The sequence below is a fragment of the Mustelus asterias genome, unplaced genomic scaffold, assembly GCF_964213995.1.
Source record: "Mustelus asterias unplaced genomic scaffold, sMusAst1.hap1.1 HAP1_SCAFFOLD_74, whole genome shotgun sequence".
Taxonomy (NCBI): domain Eukaryota; kingdom Metazoa; phylum Chordata; class Chondrichthyes; order Carcharhiniformes; family Triakidae; genus Mustelus; species Mustelus asterias.
Window position 1 is genome coordinate 1,317,246 of NW_027590134.1, and position 5,817 is coordinate 1,323,062.

Consider the following 5,817-nt stretch of genomic DNA (forward strand, 5'->3'; position numbering starts at 1 on the left):
GTCGGCCTGGGACACATTGTACGAGAAATATATCTTGTGCGGAAACAAGAAAACAACCGCTTTCTAAATGAGCTGCCCAGCTCGGTTCAATCTGTCAGAAATTATTGGACGATTTTAAAGCAACATCGATTTGGATGCAGAATTCTCTCATCTCTGAATATATTCCATCACTGTATCGCTTGTTTTTGGAGTCCTGGGCAAAGTGACAACTTAATACAAAGACATTTTGAAATTAATTCAAACATGAAATTTCCAGATGTCTTCTGAATATCTATAATCCTCCTTTGCAAACGTTCCAATGTGTTTATAATTCCCGATATTCGACATGTTCCTTCCATTCCCAAGATGTTTTAAGCAGGAATACCTAACGCCCAGCAATGAACAGCTTGCAGCATTTTTTGAATGAACATTATATTTTATCATCGAAGCAGCACTTTGATATTTTCATTCATGCAATGCATTCTGATGAAGTGTATTTCCTACGCCGTGTGTGTCATTACATAAGAATGTTATTCTGAAATGAGACGTAGTTTTGTCCTTGTGTCCTGGTAGTGCTCTTTTTCTTTCTTCCTACGTCATGATTTTTCTCATGGAAGGGAGTTGCAGCACAGAAACCATTCGGCCTATCTTGTCGATGCCAGCATCGTTCCCGATCATTATAGAAAAATACCACAGTAAATTACAAATCAATATCATCGACTGCCCTGGAGAAGCCAATTAAACACTTCTCGTCTCAGTCACTGCGCGCACGGCATGAACCTGCGCGAGGAAACGAGGGTTTCGAGTCGAACGCCTTACCCACTCAGCCATCGAAGCTGCTTATTTCTCAAAGTGATGGAATCGTCTCAGCAATGTTCATCTTAACTTCATAAGAAGTCTCACAACACCAGTTTTAGTCCAACAGGTTTATTTGGCAGCAAAAGCCACTAGCTGGAGTCACATGATGAAGGAGCAGCGCTCCGAAAGCTCGTGGCTTTTGCTACCAAATAAACCTGTTGGACTTCAACCTGGTGTTGTGAGACTTCTTACTGTGTTTACCCCAGTCCAACGCCGGCATCTCCACATCATCTTAACTTCGTCAGGCACCAGGATTGTGCAGAGAACATTGTGAGCTGAAATATGTTCCTCTTTTATTTGGTGTCCTATTCTTTGACTGATAATTCATTTATTAGTTCAGACTTGTTCTTCTATTTCAATATTGTTTTCAGTATAAACAAATTGAAACCGATTTCTCCGTCCGAAAAAAAAAATTAAACGGAAGTCCATTTTATTTCGTTACCGTCTATTGTTCTGTTCGAACTTTAGTATATCCACATGTTTTGAAACGCAAGAGACGGTGGATAAGGTCCGAAGTAAATTATCAAGGTGATGGCCGGGAAGCGCACTCGAGCCAACTGCTTGGAATGCAGCTCTGCTCACCACGATCGCACCATCTCTCAGTATGTTTCATTAATTGTTATTTTCATTCGTTATAATTACGGAACGACCTTAGTCGCCGAATTCATCGGACACCAGGTGTATCGTAATGCGGTTTGTAGACTGAAATTGTTTACTCTCGTTTTTTGGACAGTTTAATATTGTACCTTTCTGGGGACTCAATTATTGGTTTTGAGGCCTGGTCTTTCACTTAAAAAAAGTTTCCCACTGAAAGCAAATTTAGATTCCAAGTCAAACGCCTGAACCACTCGGCCATCGCAGCTGCTTATTGGCCAGTCGATGCAACCACCTCAGCAATGTTCATATTGACTTCTTCAGGATTATTGAGATCACAGTCAGGGAGGTCAACCGTGCTCGGTTCCCTTTGTTTTATATATTTATCTCTGGCTGAGAATTCATTTATTAGATCAGCGACTTGTTCATCTATTTCAGTATTTGCTTTCAGTATAAAGAAACTGAAGCCGAATTTTCGGTCCGGAAAAATGAAATGCAAACGTGAAGTCCATTTTATGACATTGCCGCCAAATGCTGCGTTCTCGCTGTTTTTGTCCACATGTTTTGAAACGCAAGAGACCGTGGACAAGATCCAAAAAAATGATGAATGCGATGGCAGGGAATCGAACCCGGGTCAACTGTTTGGAAGGCAGCTATGTTCACCACTATACCACCATCGCTTGCTCTGCTGAGAGCCCCCTTATTTTCATTAGATATAATTAGGCAACTTCATTAGTTGCTGATTTCATGAGACACCAGGTGTGTCCATAGCACAGTTCATAAACTGAACTTGGCTTGGCTCCTTTTTCTGGACAGTTTAAATTACCTTTTTTACTGTTGTTTCTGACTGAGAACTCATTGAATTGTTTTGAGATCTGTTCTTCCATTGAAACAAAGTTTACACTGAAAGCAAATTGAAGCTGAATTTTCCGTTCGTAACTCATTGATAATAAGAATATTCAGTGAATTTCAGTTTAGGAGTGACCCTCTGCTGTTCTTACCCACGATAGCTAATTAAATACGTCACCACTGTGATGGTCAGGAACTGACTCTTGGTCAAATGCACGCACAGTAACCACTACACCACCATCGCTCACCTAACTCTAACACTCCCCGTGCATTTACGGAACGAATACACAAGCAACGAGGTGGCACAGAAATCAGAGATTAGAGAATCCTATAAACGACATTCCATTTCTGGGAGGTTTACATTTTCCGTAGATCGGGGTGAGCAGCATCGCCCAATCAGAAAATAGATCTCTGGAACATGGAATTTGGTTCATATCATTTTTTGCAATCATTTTAATTGGTAAGAAACATGTTGATGTTATTTCACTCCAATCCAAAAAGGTTCTGAATGAATGGCGACCTTGCTGCATAACACGCGTTCAGCCAGGAGATGGCAGCAGTGAACAATAATTTGGATTTGCTGTTTGTGTCAAGACATCGGGACAGGAATGGAGTTGCTGCTGCCCGCGGAGCTGGCCAAGCAAGAGGCACATATACTAACCAACTGTACCCACTCCAAATAGATTCACAAAATTAATGAACAAACGAAAAACAAGCGCAACTGATCTTTTAAGAAGCTGCGACAGTCTCTGAAAGCATTATATTAACACCTCTTCAAGAATCAATTTGCTGTAACTACTTCAATATGAACCGTTTCAATGTCAGCCCTATTCATGGCCAGTTCACAAACAGGCTTTGACTGGTTAGAAGTTTTAAGGTTATCAGGGAACAGTTATCAATATTCTCAGAGAAGTGAAACAGCCGCCCAAACTTCATAGAATCCACACAGTACTGAAGAAGGCCAATCGGCCCATCGAACCCGTGCCAACGACAATCCCATGCAGGCCCTATCCCCGTAACGTCACGTATTTAACATGCTTGCGCTCCTGACCCGAAGGGGCAATTTTACATGACCATTGCACCTAACCCGGCACGAGTTTTCATGGCGGAACAGCCCATTCTGGAAAGACAAATTCTGCCACTAGGACCGCAAATGAAGCTGGCGTCAGAAACCACATGTTCTCATGCTGGCAAACTCCTGCCCAAAGCCGGTGTCCTGACTTGAATCGATTGCCAGCTCGAGTTTCTCATTTGGATGAAGAATATGGAATGGTGCTGGACCTTTCATCCCTCAAACCTGTGGAACTCTGGGTCTTAACTTCACCTTGGTCCGTGAACCTCAAATTAAGTGTTCAATTTACCCTCAATCATTCAATGCGGAGACAGAGATTTAAATGTCATAACAATAAAGATGGAATTCAAATCAATTTAGGCAGAGATTTTACAGCTCGCCCCGTGTAGTCAGAATAGCCGAGCGGTCTAAGGCTTTTTCCTTCGCGAGGCACCATCCAAACCCAATAAATCACCTGGCAGCACAAGGACAGCAGATGCAGAGAAAGAACGACCACCTCTAAATTCCAATTCGTGATGCACATCATCCTGACATGAAAATATATCGCCGTCCGATGATTCGCAATCCTTGAAATCCCTCCCAAAGGGATTTGCTTTAATTCTGCGTGAAATTGAAGATGGCTAATGAGAAGAAACCAACATCGAAACCAGCTCCCAAGAAGGAAACGAAGAAAGTGATGAAAAAACCGGGAACAAAGGGCGGCAAGAAACGGCGAAAGTCGAGGAAGGAGAGTTACTCCATCTGCATCTACAAAGTGATGAAGCAGGTTCACCCTGTCACCGGCATCTCCTCCACAACATGAGCATCATGAACTCGTTCATGAACGATATTTTCGAGCGCATCGCGGGTGAGGCTTCCCGCCTGGCCCATTACAATAAGCGCAGCACCATCAGCTCCCGGGCGATCCAGACCGCCGTGCGCCTGCTGCTGCCCGGGGAACTGGCCAAGCACGCCGTGTCGGAAGGGACAAAGGCGGTGACCAAGTCCAGCAGCTCCAAGTAAAAACCTCCATGGACTGAAAACACCCAAAACACAACGGCTCTTTTAAGAGCCACCCACAATCTCTGTGAAAAAGCTGCGCCATCTTTTCCCTTATTAAGTTAATGAGAAATCTATTTCTGGAGGATGGAGATTTGTCCCGTTACAGAATGCTGTGAATGGGATTTCATATCCGCCCCTCACACACACTTTCACATTGATGGGACAATCAAACTGAACTGAGAGCGGATTATTAAACTCAGTCTGGGATTTGTGAGGGGCAATGAGGAGAAACACAATATTAGGATGCCATTACTTAAATTTAATAATAACTATATTCAGAGCTTTAACAATTGGTGAATTAACTTCATAATACAATGATGTTTATTGATCTCGGGTGATCTCGGCGTTGCAGCCGGAACAGAAGAAAGGCGGGAATGAAGAGGTTCTTCTCGGGCTCATCTGTGTATTCTGCAGTTTTCACAGAGGACGGAATCAGCGAGATTTGTGCACACTCAGGACCCTGAGCCAATCGTAGCGAACCCCCCCCCCCCCTCCCCCACTCCCACTCCCCGCAGCCCCGATTCTCCGGACACAATGCTGCCGATTCAACCGGCAGGATATGGCGGGGATTCTCTCCACACTTCCGATTGTAATATTCCCAGCCGCTTTCAGGGGAGAGGATCAGAAATCAGCCTTTCCCTCTGTCCCTGTGAAGCCTGTGTGAAGGAGTTGGCTGGTAATCTCTGTTTTTGCTTTTCCAGTGAGCTGAGATTTGCTCCGTTTTAAATTGCTGAACGGGGTCTTATTTCCGCTGGTGACAGATACGAGATTGAGAAAATCAAACTGTTCCTAAAATAGCGCCAGGATTCTGTAAGGGAAAATACAATAAACAGATGATAAAGTGTGAGATTGAAAGTTTCCTGAACATTCAGGCGTTCGGTTATTTTCTATTTTTCCTGGCGGGCTTTTCCAAATTGAAAATGTAAACCAATCAAAACCTCCCATTTCTTTTCCTGGCTCTCCGATTAGTTACGAACCTGATTGAAATGACAGTGACCAATCAGAGCGAGAGTCTGGCTTCAGCCTCGCAACCCGCTCACAATGATTATTAATCGAGATTAAACTGACGGAATGTGTATTTGAGTTGTGAAATGTACTTTATTCGCGCAGACAAATAATTGATGGAACCAGAACAAATGTGATATTTCGTCCACGGAAGTTAAAGGGAAGAGTGTCGCCAGCTCCTTGCCACACATTCCGCATATTGTCACTGACGGAGAAATAAACAGCTCATCAGTTCCACGTCTGAGAGAGCAGAAATAATTCCAGAGTCGCATTTTCAATCACTGCTCTAACAGCAGGAAAGCCAGATGTCGTGTCCACATCCCACCAAGCTTTCGTACCAGGATGGCCGAGTGGTTAAGGCGTTGGACTTAAGATCCAATGGACATATGTCCTCGTGGGTTCGAACCCCACTCCTGGTA

The 5,817-nt window shown here is 43.6% G+C and overlaps 2 non-coding genes across 2 annotated transcripts; one reads left to right on the forward strand and one right to left on the reverse strand.

Annotated features, from left to right (window-relative positions):
• Positions 1-2,039: 2,039 nt before the first annotated feature.
• On the reverse strand, positions 2,040-2,111 carry trnag-ucc (transfer RNA glycine (anticodon UCC)). The gene has a single exon. It is a non-coding gene; the product is annotated as a tRNA-Gly (tRNA).
• A 3,623-nt stretch (positions 2,112-5,734) lies between these two features.
• Positions 5,735-5,817, forward strand: trnal-uaa (transfer RNA leucine (anticodon UAA)). The gene has a single exon. It is a non-coding gene; the product is annotated as a tRNA-Leu (tRNA).